Genomic DNA, 20,576 nt, shown 5'->3' on the forward strand with positions numbered 1-20,576 from the left:
GAAAAGGAATCCACAGAAACAATAACTGAAGTGGAGTGATACATTCATGATGGGAGCTGGAGAACTCCTGTTCTTTATAATAGCTTCTCAGGGGAGAAGCCGCCCTTTTCCAGAAGCAGGTGTCCTGGGAATAGCAGAGCCACTGCCATTCCATTCTTTTGATGAACAGAAACCTTATCAGTGCAATTCCCCTTGAGAATTGAAGGGAGAAGGAAGGAGTTTAAAGACTTTTTAAAAATGTGGGTTATGAGGGGGGGAAAGCCTAGCACTTGGCTGGTTCATTTGGAATATCTCTTGTGAAGGGGAGGGTATCCTGCCAAATTTAGGACCCTCTCAGAGCTCACAGATCCTGATCCTGACAGCTGATCTGAGCTCTGAGCCTGAGTTTGTTCTTGCCAGGGGAGAGAGGGAGCAATGAAGTGAAAAGAATGGTGAATGAATTAAATACAAAGTATAAAAACAAAAATGCTTGCCTCCAACATATCACAATGTGATCATATTTTCAACTGCAGCTGTGCAATGAGTGTCAAAGCACCCATCATTAAATAATAAGTAGCATAAATCATTTTGACTTAAGACACAGATACCTTGCAGCTTCTAATTATTTAATGAAGCTCAAAGTATTGCATGGCTTTGTTTCTCTCATCACTATGAGACTTGGAAGTTGGAAAAATCATGGAAGCAGGTAAAACTTATACGGTCTCACATCCTGGTTGTGTGGTATTTATGAAGCAAAATAGGCCTTTTTTCCCCCTGATCATGTAATCCTCAAAGCCTTATGGGAATAGCAGTCTAAAGCCATTCCACATCCTAAAATAGGCTGTTTACGTGGTACCAAAAAATCTGGGTCTTTAATAAAAAGCATAATAAAACACCTCTCATTTGTATTGTATTTAAAAATATAGGCTGATATTTCTCCACCGTGGCTTTATCCAACAAGGTTTTGCTTCCTGCTCACAGCCCGTGCTCACTGGGGGCGGTGGGAGCTCTGCTCTCTGCCATCACACAGAGGCCCAGGCCGGTGGAAGCTCTGCACTAGCATCTACTCCCACCACCACTGAGTCGGGCAAGGAGATGAGGGCTCACATGCTGGCTGTCAATGTTTCACCTGAAAGTGACACATGTTCAATGTCCTCTTGTTTTGGTTACTAAAGCACAATCACACCTACTTTTTTAAAGAGCCTTATTAAGGTGTAATTGATATACAATAAAATTCACCCATTTTAAGTATTCAGTGATTTTTAGTAAGTTTACAGAGTTGTAAACCTCCATCCAATTTTAGAACACTTTTCTCACCATAGAAGGGGCTGTATGCCCATCTGCCATCTACCCCCATTCCCACCCCAGGCCCAGGCAACCAATGGTCTCCTTTCAGTCTCCATAGATTTGCTTTTTCTAGGCATTTAAGATAAATGGAATCATAAAATAGACAGCATTTTTCATCTGGCTTCTTCCACTTAGTGTAATGTGTTTGAGGTTCATTCACAACACAGCATGTATCAGTAATTGTCTCTTTTTATTGCTGAGTAGTATTCTATTGTACTGATATTTTACATTTTGTGTATCCTTTCACCCATAGATGGACATTTAGAATGTTTCCACTTTTAAGCTATCATGAATAATGCTATTATATTTGCATACAAATTCTAGGTGTAGAAATACTTCCCTTTTAAAAAGATGTATTTAACACTGTAATAAGATGGGGAAATTTTTATTCTGCATTCATTCCTTTGAGACTATAGTTTTTGAGAGATGTGTGAATAAGAGGCAAGAAGTCTCTTCAAACTTCCCACTTTAAATCCACTGCTGCCTGATATCAAGACTTCCCAGACAGAAAAAGAAATCAGAGAATCTGAACACTTTCTCTGGGAAGAGTCTGAGGGAGGTAACACCAGATAAGGGACAGTTGAAAAGAAAATCGGGAGAGGAAGGCAACTGTAGCTAAGATGGAATTTCTTATAAGTTATGCACTGTGATATGCATATTACACAACTAACTCTGTGTTACTCAGAAAATCTTTGGCAACACCTACAGTTGTCATTAAGTTTTGTGTGTAGGTAGATTCTTTGGAAGGAACTCCAGTGGGAACTAACTTTTATGTCTGGATGGATATAGTAGACATATTTGCTTATGTACCAAAAGTCAGTAGTCTCTTATTCTCCTTTCTTAACAAAATCTGAATTTCATTCTGGTGTCCATCCTTCAATCCCACAGTTCTTGTACGTGAGGAAGATAACTGGACCCCATATAGTACATTGTTTTCCTGGTCGCAGCTCCAATGATAGGTATGTAATCTTATCTGGTACAATCAGGATGAAGTTTAGGAATTTTGCTGTAATTTTAAGAGGGAAAGGCCCTCACATAGACTTGAATGAAGAAGAATGCAGCTTCGGTTTTGTCCTGTGACCATGAGAGAGCCAGGCAGAGGTAACAATGTAGGAACATTGAGTTAACTAAACTTCACTCTTTAATTTTCCAGATAGGTAATTCAGCAAAGCCCCTTTAATATTTAAGCCCTTTATAGTTTGAGTTGGAATTCTTATTCTTTGCAACATAAAAATTCCAAACTGATGTGTATTTCGAGTAAAACTACACACAGTACCAGGTTGTAGGAGGCGTAAACCCTGGGACCTTGAGATTATAAATTTTCAAAATTAGCAGATAACATAGGCTGTGGAATTGTCTGGAGTCTGGGCCAATTATACCCTGAAATCCAAAGGGCAGGAAGGCCCCAGCTGAAATATAGTTTACATACATTTCTTTCCCACAGTGCTTTTGTAACTAATATATAGTGGACAATAAAGAGCTAAAAGTACTTTGACCCATGTCTGTGATACCTGGGGAGCTGTACCCTTCGATCCTATACAGCAGTAGGGACCTTTTAAATGGAGAAAAACAGGATGTGCCGTAGTAACAGGATTTGTTTTGTTTTCCTCCCCAACTGTCTGACTAAATGACTCTCCTTGTCCTCTGTTTATGGGAGAATCCTGTGCATATGTCTATGATAGCACTTAACACCTGTACTCGTCATATGTTTATTTTCTTGTCATCCAACTGGACTGGGAATCCTTGAGGATAAAGATAGTGCTATTACTCTATTTTCAGCATCTAGCGCAGCACCAGAACAGCAATGGGATACTCAGTAAATTTGTTTAACAAAATGAGTCTACATGCTTATATTTTTCCTTCAAAATCATAGTCTTTCTTATAAAAGATAGCCTCATTTCATAGTGGAAAGAGGAACAATACAAAAAGCTGTGATTGGTAAATTTAAGGTATTTCTACTTCAGCTAGTGACTAGAAAGTCTGAATAAAATCTTAAAAACATCTGTTTGGAATCATCAGGGAGTTTCCAGGGAGTTTATAACTGGAGGGACCAAAAATCTTAAATAGAAGGAGAGTTCACGGAGGTGATCCCAATGGTCTGCTTACTATTTTTCTCTTTGGGACATATGACATTCTTAAGCAGTACGGGAGAGAAGGCGGAGAAACCAGAAAAAAGTAACTGCTAAGAGGAGAAGCATAAGCAAAGTTTTGGTGATCTCATGGCACTAAGGAGACAAAAATTAGGGTCAGGATTTCTAAGGTAACCAGGACTTGAGAGGCCAGGATCTTGGAGAAAAGAGAGAGTGGGGAAGCAAGCCTGCCATTCCACATTTGTTTCCCTTTTGAATAATTTGCCAGTTCTTAAGTTGTGTGGTACAAAAGGCAAACACAAAACTCAAAACGTTTGATTTTTCTCAGTGCTTTGAAGAAAAAAAATGTGAGTTCAGGACCCAGCAAATATGAAAGGCCCTGATAAACAACCTAGAATCTCATTTGGGGCCCCAGGGGCCTTCACCCTAGGAGCTCAGGTCAATAGAGGTAGAACTGATATTAAGAGCTCTGAAACTTAGTCGGAAATCAAATCATTTTCTCATCGGATTTAGATGTCTTCTCTACTCTAGTTGTTCACCAGAAAAAAAGGGAGAGATAACACCCATTGTCTATAATTTCTCACATACGAAGTCTGTCATTCAACAAAGATTACCTAACATACCAGGAAAGAGGGCCCAAGGGAAAAATTGACAATACAAACAGACCTACAACTGACCCAGACCCTAGTTTATATAACTGTGACTAATTTGTTCAAGAAAAATGGGTAAAATAATGAAGAAGTTTACTATATATAAAAAGTCTATAAAGATAATAAAGTGAAAATTCAGAAACTGAAAAACACAGTAACTGAAATGAAAAATTAACATATGGCTTTAATATTGGATTGGCCAAAAGAGATGAATATAAACTATTTAAACTCACACATGGAGAGTAAAAAAGAGGGAAGGTACAGAAAATATCAATAGAGATAGATGAAACATTAAAAAAAAACAAAATGTCTAACCTATATGCAATTATAGTCCCAGAAAGGTAGGAGACAGATAATAGAATCAAGTTTTAAAGAGAATGGCCAAGAATTTTTCAAAACTAACAGAAGTCATTATGCCGAAGATTCAGAAGTCTACAACTCAATGAAGGATACTGTATAAATATGTATATATAGTATAGAGTATATATATAAAATCAAAAACTTAACTGCAGTAAGAGGAAAAAATGCACATTGACTTCAGAGGAGCAGCATTAAGACTTACAGCTGGTTTCTCAACAGAAATGATGGAGTCCAGAAGATAACAGAGTGCTATCTGCAAAGTACTGGGAAAAAATAAATTAAAATTAGGATTCTATATCTGATGATAATAATCTTCAATAGGAAGACAAAAATGTATCTCTAGGCAAACATACAGAGAGAACTTATCTCCAGTATATCCCAACTGAAGTAAATGCTAAAGGGAGTTCTTGAAGTAGAAGGAAAAATGTCCCTATATTAAAACTCCAAGACACAGGAAGGGATGATGATAACAGATATGGTAAAAATGTAGCATAATGAGCCTACAAAACAATGATCATGACATCTTGTGAGGTTTGAGGTGTATTTAGAATTGAAGTGCATGGCACAAAAAGCAGATGAGAGGAGTGTTCTAAGGCTTTAGCATTATCTGAAAAGTGGAAAAATTACTCTTATAAATCAGGTGAGAAACAGAAAACTAATATAAGACGATAGAAAAAAATTAATAATTGCATTAAATGTAACTGGACAATAATTGGTAAAGTGGATTTAATAAAAATAAAAATATATGGTATGTGTGTGAGGCACATCTTAAATACAAGGATGAAAGTAAGACGTTGAAAACAGGAATACCATCAAAACACTAAACAAAAGAAAGCTGGAGAAGACAAAGATCTTAGGTAAGATTCAATGCCAAAATTAAAGAGGAATATTTCATAATGATTAATACTTAAACCTGTAAGAAAAACATGATAATCCTAAATTTTATGCCCCTAATAACATAGCTTCCAAATACATACTTAGGCAAGATTCAACAGTAAAATAAAAGAGGAATATTTTATAACGGTTGAGAGTTTAATTCACAAGAAGATAAAAATTCTAAATTTTTATGCATCCTAATAACTTCAAAATACATAGGACAAAAAATGAAAGGAGAAATAAAAAAGTCTGCAATCCTATTAGGAGACTATCAGTAACTGTGCAGTGACACATAATGTGCAGTAACAAGCAGACAAAGAATCCATATGACAGAAAATAACAGAAATAACAAGATTAACCTTATTGACCTCTATAGGGAATTCCTTCACAATGGCAGAATATTCATTCTTTTCAAGTGCACAGGGAATTTTTACCAAAATGGATCATATGCCAGGCTATGAAACAAGTCTTCAAAAATTACAAACAGCATGTTCTCCGACCACAAAGCGATATATGGGAATGTGATTGGAACCTGCTCAACATTGCTCACCACAGTAGTGGTTGAAACGAGAAATGAGGCAGGGGACAGATGGGCCCTCAGGGCAAACGGTCTGAATTCATTCCCTATGAACCAATACTCTGATACAGGAATAACAGGACAATTGAGAGAGGAGGCTCGGCACTGCCCAGATAGAAGATAAAAGACCACATACTCCTCATTCTCGAAGTCAGGAGACCTCCCCTGACTGTACATGCACAGAAAGGCCCCTTGGAAGTCAAAACGGGAGTGATGCCAGGTGGCCAAACCTACCCATAGGCCTCCGGTAGGATACATCTTGGCTAAGAGACGTGCACGCAAACATGGGAAAATCCTGAGATACACCAAATATGGACTCTGAACCAGGAAAATCAAAATGATTGGTCAAAGGAAACACAGAAGAAATGCCCCATGTAAGTGATTTAAACTGCCATGAGGGTGCGTCTCTCTCTGAGCCCGCCCGTGTGTCTATCCACATGTACTGTACTCTTTGTTTTCTCCTAATAAATACTTTACTTATTTCACTACTTTCCATCTTTATGGGAATTCTTTTCTGCAAAGCCATAGGGCCAGGGCCTTGTCACTGACCACTGGTCTAGTGGCTATGATTTGGTGCTCTCACTGCTGCGACCCAACCTCAATCACTGGCCAGGAACTGAAACCCTGCTTTAAGGCGCTGCAGGCCAAGTCCACCCCAAGATCAGAAATAGGTGAAGCAGAGAGGATCTGAAGCGGTGCCTAAGGAGGCATCCCATAGGTTTGGGCTTTTCTATGCAGAAGTATTTTTAGGTGTTGGGGTGAATATTCATATTTTTACACTGTCAGTTAATGGAAAAGGTTAGAATAGCTGGACTAATCAAGGAGAACATGAGATATATGCAAACACACACTCACTTGCTCTTAAAACAGCAGGAGAGTAGGCAGAGTTAGGAACGGCCCACCAAATCACATGTATTCTATCACTCAGGTTAACCCTTTGTTACTCTACTTGCGTCAGCTTGAGTGACTATATAAATGAGACTCTAGTAGCTAATAATGCTGAATATTTGTAGAATTGCTACTGGGTCCTTTTACTTCCTCCTTTTTTTTTTTTTTTTAATTGTTTGCCCTCTCACCCCTGGAAGCATGGAAGATATTTTTTGAAAGGTAGGGAAGAAATCTAAATGTTACTAATTTGGAGAGTAGACTGTGCACATCTTCATTCTAGTTACATTTAATCAAATAATTTAGAGTTAATTTATGGAGACATGACCCTTCCCACAAAGCCCATTTAGCTCTGTTTCCCAAATACCAGCTACAAAATGAATCATTAAAATATAATATGAAAGGGCTGAAATAAAGGTATGTTTAACATGATGGAAAACAGAGAAGCTGGTGAGACATTCCTTGAGGGCATGGGGGTAGCAGGGAAAATTTCATCTGAACTGAGTCCTAGAAATTGATTAGGACTTTATAGATGGATCTGGGAATGTAAAGGGAAAGAAGCTGGCCACAAGCAAGGGCTCAGGCATTTGGTCAGATGTAACACATTCAAGGAATGGTGAGTCAGGGACTTGTCCACTGTGGGTACAGCACAGAGGGAATGACAAGAAGGAAATGAGCAGAAAGCGATGTTGGGTGTAGATGTGGAAAGTCTCACACAACTTGTTAACATGTTTGCATGTTACCCTACCTGTAAACAGAGAAAGTCAATAAAGGTTTGCAAGTGGGGAAGACTCATGATTGAAGCAAAGTTTTCCAACAGCAATTCTAGTCACAATAAGGAGGATGGAAGGAGGAGAAATTAGAATCATGGTTTATGGGCAAATTTCAGAGAGATAAGGGTTTAAATCTGAGTAGTGACCATGGAAATGAGCAGAATGGGGGTTATTTGGGATCAAAGACAGTTCGAAGGTAGTATTAAAGAACTTGGTAACTGAATATGTCATGAATGAGTGAAAAGAGTCAAGAAAAACGTAGCATGGTCTCCAGGGTAGGTGGAAATAGCCCACGTGGAAAACCTAAGAAAAGGGTGAAAACTGAAAAGGAGCTACCATAAAGATGTCTTGTGTCACAAAACTGACATGGTTACAACTGAGACATTTTTAGAAAGTAATGAAATGATGTGTTCTAGGTAATTTTTCTCACAAGCTTAAGCAACAATCATTATAATGATTTTAATATTATATGACATTTATATTGGGATATACATGGAGTTTTTAAAAGGTCTAGAAATGACAATAGAATCAGGATGGTAGAAAGGAAAAGTCATTAGATTATAAATCAGAAGTCATAGTCAGCCACCTGGCTGACCTTGGGCAAACAACTTGCTCTCTACAAATATCTTTTGTAACTTGTGAAAAGAGAGTAATAATGCTTTCTCTACCCTTCTCCCACTGTGTGTGAGGATCAAGTGAGATGATGCATTTTTAGTGACTACAAAATGTGGCACAAGTGATTTAGATAGCATTTTATTGTCATTTGTTAGGTTGATAGTTAAAAACAAAAACTCGATTGAAAATTTCTCAAAATATTTGCAGGGAAATGGATTTAAATTCTACTGAAAGGTTTAGTCATAGTGGGGTTCTCTCTCTCTCTCTCTCTCTCTCTCTCTCTCTGTAATTCCTGAATACAGCAAATCTTCCCCTTGCTCAAATATTAAATCTATGAGGCTACAAATGTAACATTACACATGGTATACATTATAAAAACAAACCCTGAAACATTTGTCTAGGGCAAAATAAAAGAAACTGAAAAATTGAAGATGTCAGGCATTTTTACTTAATGCAAGATATCCCCATTATTTCTTTTCCTTTTAATAAAGTTCACACTTAGTTGCTCTCTTGAAAACCAATTCCTCCTAAAGCTTCTCTCTTCATCTTTAATATGACTCTTCTCTGAAGCTCTCATTTCTATCCAGGCAGCATTATTACATATCTTACAAAATCGAGCATTAGAGATTAATTACATGTGAAGTACATCTGATGGCTCTGGGGTTTCTCTGGGTAGTAGTGAAGGCTACCCACTGGTGTCATAAAAGCTGCGTAAATTTAATTAAAATGTAGCTATTTCATTGGGTCTACTATGCAAGTAGGGCCTCTGGTCTTTTGTAAAAAAAAAAGAAGTTAAAGGAAGAAAATACTCTTTGGTGAGTGACAGGCAGCTAAGAGCAGCTAAGCACAGGATGGAGAAGGCTGACAAAGAGAGGGGGAAGGTGCCCTATGGAATAGTCACTCCTTCTAACTTTTCCAAGCCTCTTTCCAAGTGCTTCAAGTCAGAGAAAATTCCAAGTGCACTTTTCAGTCCCCTCTTGGCTGTTTATTCAGAATGTCCCAGGGGATTGTAAGCAGATACTAGTCTATTCCATAGTGATTCATTTGGCATTTCATCCTTCCAAACAGCTAAGTGAGCCTTTCCACCCTTACTTCTCCCCGGCACTTCCCCAATATTGAGTAAACGTGAAGAGCTGAAAGAATCAAATTCAACATCAAGAGTCTAACCAGGAGACCCATCCACAGCTTCTAAGCCTCCTTGTAATCATCTGTGAGGAATGGGTCAGAGGTTTTGATTCTCTGGAGGAACAGCTTTCTCTGAAAGCCCCAGCAAATTTGGTTGTCTCTATTTTGTATACAAGTAGTAAGTAGCCACGATGTGATCTAAAAATGGAAAGCAGACATTCTATAAAGTACTCCTATAAAAGTAGCGCAGACCTTTGCTAACCCATTTGGAGGAAGTGTGTGAGAACTGTAGTGATTGCTTGCATTTATTTCATGTTACTGTGTGCCGCGTATGCCTGCAGTGTTTCCAGCCCTCACTGTACCACCACACTGTAGCGCAAAGAGTATGAGTTTTGAAGAAAGACCGGAATGGTTTGAATCCTGGCTCAGTGCCTTTCTGGCTCTCTGAATCTCAGTTTCTTTATCTATAAACTAATATTTGGATGGCAAGTTCTATGTGATGCTAAAAGACTGCGTGTACAGGGACTTCCCAGGTGGCACAGTGGTTAAGCATCAGCCTGCCAATGCAGGGGACAGGGGTTCGAGCCCCGGTCCAGGAAGATCCCACAACCATTGATCCTGTGCTCCAGAGCCCGTGAGCCACAACTATGAAGCCTGTGCACCTAGAGCCCGTGCTCCGCAATAAGAGAAGCCATGGTAATGAGAAGCCCATACACCGCAAGGAAGAGTAGCCCCCGCTCACCACAACTAGAGAAAGCCCACGCACAGCAACAAAGACCAAATGCAGCCAATAAAAAAACAAACAAAAAGATTGCACATTTATATACATACATCATGTATTCATACACACACACCCCTCCCTAACACATGATCTGGAATACGGCAGCAATGGAAGTTCCACAATATTAGCTTCCATCTAAGTCTTCAGGAAGACCATTTGGATCTTAATATTATTTTTAAAAACTTCTCTAAAGATGGGGATTTGGGGATTTTGTGATTTCTCTACTGGTAGTAGCTTCTATTAGTGTGTAATTAATTTTATAATAAAATGTTTTATTCTATCCAATATAAAAATATGCATCACGTGAAAGAAATCATTGTGCTATGTTAGAGTTTCTCTCATTTGGCATGCACAGAGAACTATAGGTTACCCTGCATTAGAACAACTCTTTATTCTAGTTACCTTGGTGTGTGAATAAAATTAGGGAGTCGTTAAAGGAGTGAATTTCAACATTTAACTAGATCCAGGGGTTCCAGGTCAAGATGTGACTTAGAAAGATCCTGAACCTACCTCCTCCTATAGACACACTGAATCCACAGCTACACATGGAAAATTTTCCTCTGAGAAAAAAAAAAAAACCACTAAAAACCAGCTAAGCAACCCCTACACATGGGGCAAATGAGAAAAAACCCACATCGAAGTGAGTAGGGGATGCTTAGACACAACCTCACCACGAAACTCACCACCGGCACAGCGACCCATAATCTGGAGGGAACCCAAAACCCAAAGCTTCTCTCTGAGAAACAAAAGATCTGAACTCCACGTAGGACACCCCAACTATTAAGACCTGCCCCTGAGAGATGAGCTCCCCAAACGTCTAGCTTTGAAAACCAGCAGAGCTCATATCCGCAAGACCTACAGGCCACAGGGAACTGAGAGACTCCTCTTAAAGGAGTCCTGTGCTCAGACTCGCTCCAGAGCCCAGCACGGGAGCAGACTATTAAGAGATGCCCAGATTTGTGTCAAAGAGGCATATTGGCTTATTGTAAAGCATTGGCTTGGTGGGCAGGCATCTAATTTAGCACACACCTAGGTGCCTGCTGGGGTACCCTTTGGGGATAGAGGCTGGCAGGCACCATCTTTGTGGCTCTCCCTCTGCTCAACAGTACCCCCAGAAAAGAGCTTGTACCCTCCTCTGGTGCACCAATTTTTGTGGCTGCCACTGGGGAAACCTCTAGACCACTTGGCTCTGGTGGCCAGTGGAGCTTATGCTTGTGGGTCCCATAGGAGTGTAATCGATGGAGAAAGAGTTCTTAAATGATGGCCACCCCCAGGGCACAGCAAGAGGTAACAGACCCAGGACCTGTCTGTGAAAGAGGTCTACTAGCTTATCACCATAGTGGCGGCCTGGGCAGCAGGCTTCTAATTAAAGAGACTTCTAAGGGATGACTGCATTCCTTTGCAGAAACCTCCAAAGGCAGACACTACATTTGCATCTCCCTCTGCTGTACTCCAGAGAACCAGTCTCTTCCCAAGCAGGGGTTTTACAGTAGGTAAGCTTGCATTCCTGGGTCGTATGGGGCTGTAACAATTGGAGAGAGAGTTGTAAGCCAGCTGTCACCCCCGCCCTGCACAGATAGCAGACTGAAACACAAGTATTTCTCTGAAAGAGCCATATTTGCTTGTCCTAGAGCTTTGGCCTGAGGGGTAGGCTTCTGGTTTGGTGTACATCTTGGGGCCTGCAGAGGTGCACTCTGGGGCCAGGGGAGCCCATCTCTGCATGCTCACTCTGCCTCCTTCGGCTACCTGTATCTCCCCAAAAAGAACTCATAATCTCCGACAGCAGTATATACAAATGTTTAATCATTATGTTCTACACCTGAAATTAAATAATGTTATATGTCAATTAGACCTCAATAAAAATAAATAAAATCAGAAAAAAAAATTAATTAGGTCCTAGTATAAAATTCTCTTTTGACTAGAATTACTTTTGTCCAGGATATTTTTTCCTTTGTTCTTATAACTCTCATCCTCAATCCTGGGATGTCTATGTAGTCTCTTGTCCTTTATCCATGTAGGTGAGGCATAGCCATCATGAGGAGGTCAGGAGCTGTCCAAACTCTGAAGAGTCTGCAGTGAGGACTGAGGTGTATGGGCAAAATTGGAAAGAGGATGTGAAATAGATTCTCTCTGTTCATACTGCAGCTGTTGACATAGTTGTGGAAAGTGGCAAAATTCCTTAGAATTATCCTCTGCAATTCTTAATTCTCCATTATTGGATATTTCATTTCTCAAACTTTTACTCATCTCATTTACTCTGTTGGGACCATTTCTAAGTTATCTTTATTTTAAAAATCAGGGAAGTTATTTTTAGAACATCTAAGTCAACAATGAATATGAGGAGCTTTGATTTATTTTTAGGATGACACATTTAGGACAGCGAAAAGATTATAGTTACAGCTTTTTCTAAATGAATTTGAAAACTCCAAATTGAGAATCTCTCAGTGCCATTTATTGTTTATAGAAGGACACAAAAAAGCAGATCTTCCTTTCTCCTCTGAAAAAACTCACATATAGAAAAAAATAATTAAAAAGGACACATACAAAATAGTGTCAAAAGAAAATGGTTGCCATGAGGTTTGTGTAACTACAATTTTCCATTAGGCACCATTCCTATCGTTTAAAAAAGAACTCTAAAATACATAATCTAAACTTTTTAAATTCTATGACTTTGTCTAAAATAAAAAGTAATAAATATGCAGTTGCCATAGCTCAGTAAAATTGTAGTATTCCTCTGCCCAAATACTTATAAATGATAGATAAAATATAAATGTAGAGCACCAAAATACACAGCCAGATAAAAAAAGAAAATAACTTTGAAAAGTGAAAGTTTAAAAAATATGAATCAGTGAGAGGGTCTGAACCCCACAAGCTTGCTGTCCTCCAAGGTAAGAAGCAGGTGATGGTGAACAGGATTTAACATTCTGCAGAGTAAACAAAACTGCTTAAAGACAAGGCTCGAGAGAGAAAAGATGGCGGCGAAGTAGAGAGACGTGGAGTGCATCCCTCTCCACAGATGCATTGGGAATGCACGGAAGGACGCAGTCATTCCCACAGAGAACCAGCTGAACGCCAGCAGACGGCCTCAGACACCAGAAAGGGCTGCGGGGAGCCCAACATAGCCGGTAGGGAGGCATCTACGAGGGCTCAAAGAGGGTGAAGCGGCGGAGCTGTGGCAGACAGGAGGGAGTGAGAAACATACGGAGGGTCCACAGCGCAGCTCAGCGTTCCCAGACTGAGACATCGATCCGCAGCTGAACGGAGGGTCCAGGAGCGGGAGCGTGGGAACCGGAGAGCTGGTTCAGGGTGAGAAACATTGTTGCCGGTAGGGTGACGGACCGAGAGGACAGGAGGGAGGAGGTCCGCGGAGAGGAGTGCCCGTCCCTGAGAGCTGCCCGGCCATGATGGCGGCTGGAGGCTGTAGGCTCATGGGCGGGGGGAGGAGCCGCGCGCGTAGCCTCTCTCTCTCTTTCGGCGCCTCTGCAACAGGCAGTGGAGAGATGCCCGCGGGCCACCTAAGGCGCTCAGGGATAACAAGCACTCTCAGGCACTCGGGCGGGGCTAGATTAAAACCCCTGGCAATGCCAGCAGCAGGGAGGCTGCCGAGAGAAAAAAAAAACAACAGCAACAACAAGAAAAAACCCGAGAGAGGCCCAACTCTAAGACTTTCTGTGTACGCCTGAGCCACCAGCGTCCCTCTGCAACAGGCACCTCCAAGCCCAACTGAAACAACAGTGCGCCACTGCTCACTCACTCCCAGGAGAAGGAGCCACTATTGTACCCTCTCCCTCCCCACACACGGAGGCTTACAGACGAACAATAAAGGAACCTCTGCTGGTCACAGAATAATGCAAAAAAACCCAAGGCAAGGAGAAGGACACTTACAGCTGAGATGCTAAGGAAACAGAAATAGTAGTATCAATACCTATTGAACTGGTCCATTCTGGGATCAGTTCTGGATTTTTTTTTTTCTTTTTCTTTTTCTATCTCTCTCTCTTTTTTTTTTCTTTATTAAATACGATCTTAGCCCTAAGGGATCTACAAGTTTTATAACATAATTTTTTAATGATATTTTTTCTTTTTTTTCTTTTTTGCCTTTTTATATACTTCTATATCTAGCTAAGTTTTTGGTAGTATGGACAATATATCTCTCATACTTTCCTTTCATCCCTATCTTTTATACATTTCTATTCCTTTCTTTTTATTTGCATATTTCCAACCACATTATGCTCTTCTGTTCCCCTTTCTTCCAGCCTTTTGAAGTTTACTTTATCTTAACATACTTATAAGCAACACTATCGGTCTGCTCAGACTCCTTGCTCTATTCTCCAGATGACACACTGCCTTGGTATTTAATATTAGGCTTTTGTCTTTATCTTAGTTCTTAGTACAGTTGTCTAATTACATTCTGAGAATCTCCATTCTCTCTGGTGGTACTCTGGCTCTTTTCTAAATTTGATCCTAGCTTACAAAATCTCCCTGTATTAATGTTTGTATGTGTAAGGTGTTATTTGTTTGTTTGTTTGCTTTTGCTATTGTCTCTGATTTGTTCTGTTTCAGTTGCCAATTTCTGTTGGGTTTCTATTTGAATATCCAATAGCACACTGGGGTTCTGTCAGGTCGTTCTAGAGCCTTATGTCCTAATGGATTCAGTAATTGTGTGTCTTATACATGTATGTGTTTCCTAGACTTAATATTTGTTTAATCCAATACTTGGACATTAGTCTGAGGCTTGGACAGTCTTCTATAAACACCTCTATCGCCAGGACAAGCAACCCCAAAAGTTTGGACAACCATGAGGAAACAAAGAAACACCATGCAGGCAAAGGAGCAGGAAAAAAACCCACAAGACAAAATAAATGAGGAGGAAATAGGAAAAATGCCTGAAAAAGAATTCAGAGTGATGATAGTAAAAATGATAAAAAATCTCGATAACAAAATAGAGAAAGAACAAGAAACAGTTCATAAGAACTCAGAAAAACAAACAGCAATGGATAACAAAATAACTGAAATTAAAAATACTCTAGATGCTATAACCAGCAGAATGACTGAGGCAGAAGAACGAATAAGTGAGTTGGAAGATAGAATGGGGGAAATAACTGCCACAGAGCAGGAAAAAGAAAAAAGAATAAAAAGACTAGAAGACAGCCTCAGAGACCTCAGTGATAACACTAAGCGTACCAACATTCGAATTATAGGCATCCCAGAAGAAGAAGAAAACAAGAAAGGGTCTGAGAAGATATTTGAAGAGGTTATAGTGGAAAACTTCCCCAACATGGGAAAGGAAATAATGAACCAAGTCCAAGAAGCACAGAGAGTCCCATACAGAATAAACCCAAGGAGAAATACACCAAGACACATATTAATCAAACTAACGACAATTCAACACAAAGAAAAAATATTGAAAGCAGCAAGAGAAAAGCAACAAACAACATATAAGGGAAAACCCATAAGGATAACAGCTGACCTTTCTACAGAAACTCTGCAGGTCAGAAGGGAATGGCAGGATATACTGAAAGTCCTGAAAGAGAGAAACCTACAGCCAAGAATACTCTACCCAGCAAGAATCTCATTCAGACTTGAGGGAGAAATCAAAAGCTTTCCAGACAAGCAAAAGTGAAGAGAATTCAGCACCACCAAACCAGCCTTACAACAAGTGCTAAAGGAACTTCTTTAAGTAGGAAACACAAGAAAAGGAAAAAACCTACAAATACAAACCCAAAACAATGAAGAAAATGGTAATTGGAACACACATGTCAATAATCACCTTAAATGTAAATGGATTAAATGCTCCAACCAAAAGACACAGACTGGCTGAATGGATACAAAAACAAGACCCTTCTATATGCTGCCTACAAGAAACCCACTTCAGACCAAGGGATACATATAGACTGAAAGTAAAGGGATGGAAAAAGATATTCCATGCAAATGGAAGTCAAAAGAAAGCTGGAGTAGCAATACTCATATCAGACAAATTAGACTTGAAAGTAAAGACTATTACAAGAGACAAGGAAGGACACTCCATAATGATCAAGGGATCCATTCAAGAAGAAAATATCACAATGGTAAATATCTATGCCCCCAATATAGGAGCACCTCAATACATAAGGCAAATGCTAGCAGCTATAAAAGGGGACATCGACAGGAACACAATAATAGTGGGAGACTTGAACACCCCACTTACATCAATGGACAGATCATCCAAACAGAAAATAAAGACACACAAGCTTTAAATGACACATTAGACCATCTCGACTTCATTGATATTTATAGGATATTCCATCCAAAAATGACAGACTACACTTTCTTCTCAAGTGCACACGGAACATTTTCCAGGATAGATCACATCTTGGGTCACAAATCAAACCTCAGCAAATTCAAGAAAATTGAAATCATATCAAGCATCTTCTCAGACCACAACGCCATGAGACTAGATATCAATTACAGGAAAAAAACTGCAAAAAAGACAAACACATGGAGGCTAAACAATTCACCCTTAAACAACCAAGGAATCACTACAGAAATCAAAGAGGAAATCAAAAAGTATCTAGAAACAAATGACAAGGAAAACACAACAACCCAAAACCTATGGGACGCAGCAAAAGCAGTTCTAAGAGGGAAGTTTATAGCAATACAGTCCTACCTTAAGAAACAAGAAAATGATCGAATAAGCAACCTAACCTTACACCTAAAACAACTAGAGAAAGAAGAACAAAGAAACCCCAAAGGGAGCAGAAGGAAAGAAATCATAAAGATCAGAGCAGAAATAAATGAAAAAGAAAGGAAAGAAACCATAAGAAAAATCAATAAAACTAAAAGCTGGTTCTTTGAGAAGATTAACAAAATTGATAAACCATTAGCCAGACTCATCAAGAAAAAAAGGGAGAAGATGCAAATCAACAGAATTAGAAATGAAAAAGGAGAAGTAACAACGGACACGTCAGAAATGCAAAACATCATGAGAGACTACTACAAGCAACTATATGCCAATCAATTGGATAACCTGGAAGAAATGGATACATTCTTAGAAAAATACAATCTTCCAAGACTGAACCAGGAAGAAATAGAAACCATGAACAGACCAATCACAAGTACGGAAATTGAGGCAGTGATTAAAAATCTCCCAACACACAAAAGCCCAGGACCATATGGGTTCACGGGCGAATTCTATCAAACATTTAGAGAAGAGCTAACACCTATCCTTCTCAAACTCTTCCAAAATATTGCAGAAGGCAGAACACTCCCAAACTCATTCTACGAGGCTACCATCACCCTGATACCAAAACCAGGCAAAGATGTCACAAAAAAAGAAAACTACAGACCAATATCACTGATGAATACAGATGCAAAAATCCTCCACTAAAATACTAGCTAACAGAATCCAATAGCACATTAAAAAAATCATACACCATGATCAAGTGGGTTTTTATCCCTGGGATGCAAGGATTCTTCAATATACGCAAATCAATCAATGTGATACATCATATCAACAAATTGAAGGATAAAAACCATATGATCATCTCAATAGATGCAGAAAAAGCTTTTGACAAAGTTCAACATCCATTTATGATAAAAGCTCTCCAGAAAATGGGCATAGAAGGAAATTACCTCAACATAATAAAAACCATATATGAAAAACCAAAAGCCAACATCGTTCTCAATGGGGAAAAACTGGAAGAATTCCCTCTAAGAACAGGAACAAGACAAGGGTGTCCACTCTCACCACTATTATTCAACATAGTTTTGGAAGTTTTAGCCACAGCAATCAGAGAAGAAAAAGAAATCAAAGGAATCCAAATTGGAAAAGGAGAAGTCAAATTGTCACTCTTTGCAGATGAGATGATATTATATATAGAAAACCCTAAAGACTCTACCAGAAAACTGCTAGCACTCATTGATGAGTTTAGTAAAGTAGCAGGATACAAAATGAATGCACAGAAATCTCTTGCATTCCTATACACTAACAATGGAAGAGCAGAAAGAGAAATGAAGGAAACTCTCCCATTCACCATTGCAACCAAAAGAATAAAATACCTAGGAATAAACCTGCCTAAGGAGGCAAAAGATCTGCATGCAGGAAACTTTAAGACATTGATGAAAGAAAGCAAAGACGACACAAACAGATGGAGGCACATACCATGTTCCTGGATTGGAAGAATCAACATTGTGAAAATGACTGTACTACACGAAGCAATTTACAGATTCAATGCAATCCCGATCAAATTACCAATGGCATTTTTCAGAGAACTAGAGCAAGAAATCTTACGATTTGTATGGAAACGCAAAAGACCCCGAATAGCCAAAGCAATCTTGAGAAGGAAAAATGGAGTGGGTGGAATCAGGCTTCCTGACTTCAAACTATACTACAAGGCCATAGTGATCAAGACAGTATGGTACTGGCACAAAAATAGAAAGGAAGATCAATGGAATAGAATAGAGAACTCAGAAGTAAGCCCAAACACATATGGGCACCTTATCTTTGACAAAGGAGGCACGATTATACAATGGAAAAAAGACAGCCTCTTCAATAAGTGGTGCTGGGAAAATTGGACAGCAACATGTAAAAGAATGAAATGAGAACACTTCCTAACACCATACACAAAAATAAACTCCAAATGGATTAAAGACCTACATGTAAGGCCAGACACTATCAAACTCCTAGAGGAAAACATAGGCAGAACACTCTATGACATCCATCAAAGCAAGATCCTTTTGAACCCACCTCCTAGAATCACGGAAATAAAATCAAGAATAAATAAATGGGACCTCATGAAACTTAAAAGCTTTTGCACAGTGAAAGAAACCATAAACAAGACTAAAAGGCAACCCTCAGAATGGGAAAAAATAATTGCCTATGAAATAACGGACAAAGGATTAACCTCCAAAATATACAAGCAGCTCATGAAGCTTAATACCAAAAAAGCAAATAATCCAATCCACAAATGGGCAGGAGACCTAAATAGACATTTCTCCAAAGAAGACATACAGATGGCCAACACACACATGAAAAGATGCTCAACATCACTAATCATCAGAGAAATGCAAGTCAAAGCCACCATGAGGTATCACCTCACACCAGTCAGAATGGCCATCATTACAAAATCTGGAAACAGCAAATGTTGGAGAGGGTGTGGAGAAAAGGGAACTCTCCTGCACTGTTGGTGGGAATGTAAGTTGGTACAGCCACTATGGAAAACAATTTGGAGGTTCCTTAGAAAACTACAAAAAGAACTACCATATGATCTAGTAATCTCACTACTGGGCATATACCCAAAGAAAACCATAATCCCAAAAGAAACTTGTACCATAATGTTTATTGCAGCACTATTTACAATAGCCAGGACATGGAAGCAACCTAAATGCCCATCCACAAATGAATGCATACAGAAGAATTGGCATATATATACAATGGAATATTACTCAGCTATAAAAAGGATGAGATGGAGCTATATGTAATGAGGTGGATAGAACTACAATCTATCATACAGAGTGAAGTAAGTCAGAAAGAGAAGGACAAATATTGTATGCTAATTCACATATACAGAATCTAAAAATGGTACTGATGAACTCAGTGACAAGAACAAGGATGCAGATACAGAGAATGGACTGGAGAACTCGAGGTATGGGAGGGGGCAGGGGGTGAAGGGGAAACTGAGATGAAGCGAGAGAGTAGCACAGATATATATACTACCAACTGTAAAATAGTCAGTGGGAAGTTGTTGTATAACAAAGGGAGTCCAACTCGAGGATGGAAGATGCCTTAGAGGACTGGGGTGGGGAGGGTGGGGGGGACTTGACGGGGGGGGAGTCAAGGAAGGGAGGGAATACGGGGATATGTGTATAAAAACAGATGATTGAACCTGGTGTACCCCCAAAAAAATAATAAAATAAAATAAAAGACAAGGCTCTCTAGATTATGGAACAGGACAGAGGAAAAGTTGCTGAACACTTCCTGCAGCTAAGGCTTTTAACAAGCTGCAGGTTGTGAGTGAGGAGGTAGACATATTCTTGCAACAAGGCAGTGGTGAGAGAAGCCTAGCCGTCCATTGACTGAAACTACATTATCCCAACATCATGTGAGACAGGTGCCTCAGAAGGTCACCATATGCTCTTGGGTGCAGAGAGGCTAATGACGGAAGGCTGGATAAATACTATGCTAAAACATCTAAATCATAGATAAGGGGAGAGAACAAAAAACAAGTGAAGTTCCTTTCACAAACCAAATTCCAAAACAGGAAAAGATCTAATGCTGTAATAGATATGCTCTTGGTTCTTTGCCTTTATTTTCTTGCTCTCACCACTTGAGTGCACATTGGTCTGACTTCTGACACCTGCGTTTCTTTGTTTTAGTTTTCCTATCGTCACTGAAGCCTGATTTGGCCACTGGTCTAACACAGTAAAAATGATAGAGAATTAACGCCTTTGGGGCACATTCTTATACTGACTAAAGGAAATTTGTGCGTAAATCTTCTCATAGTCTATGAGTGGGATAACTCTGAAGGTCTGTTGTACCCTGAG

Source organism: Hippopotamus amphibius, chromosome 2 (assembly GCF_030028045.1).
Source record: "Hippopotamus amphibius kiboko isolate mHipAmp2 chromosome 2, mHipAmp2.hap2, whole genome shotgun sequence".
Taxonomy (NCBI): domain Eukaryota; kingdom Metazoa; phylum Chordata; class Mammalia; order Artiodactyla; family Hippopotamidae; genus Hippopotamus; species Hippopotamus amphibius.